The sequence below is a fragment of the Bison bison genome, unplaced genomic scaffold, assembly GCF_000754665.1.
Source record: "Bison bison bison isolate TAMUID 2011002044 unplaced genomic scaffold, Bison_UMD1.0 scf7180017864042, whole genome shotgun sequence".
In the NCBI taxonomy this organism is placed as follows: domain Eukaryota; kingdom Metazoa; phylum Chordata; class Mammalia; order Artiodactyla; family Bovidae; genus Bison; species Bison bison.
In genome coordinates, this window is record NW_011494614.1 from 3,135,585 (window position 1) to 3,135,941 (window position 357).

Here is a 357-nt window from a genome sequence, read left to right on the forward strand (position 1 = left end):
GCCCAAACGAAGTTGATCTTCGGGGGAAGGAGGCTGGGGCGCGCCCTCCCCACGCCGGAGCGCAGCGCAGCGAATTTGGCTCAACCTCACTGAGGCCCCCGGCGCGCTCTCCAGCGCGAACCCTCGGTCCCTAGGGAAAGCGCAGTCGGAAAGTTGTCTACTCGGGTGTCCTGAGCGCCCCGTTGTGTAACCTCGGCGTTGCCGGCCGGACTGGGAAGTTGCTGGTCCACCGGCCAGCCGGGTTCGGTCGCTGCTCAGGGCGGATTTCATGGCCCACGGCGAACGCGGGGCCGGAGCTGGCGTGGGCGAGCCCCCGCGCGCCCCCTCCCGCAGGGATCCCCGGCTCCCGCTCCGGTC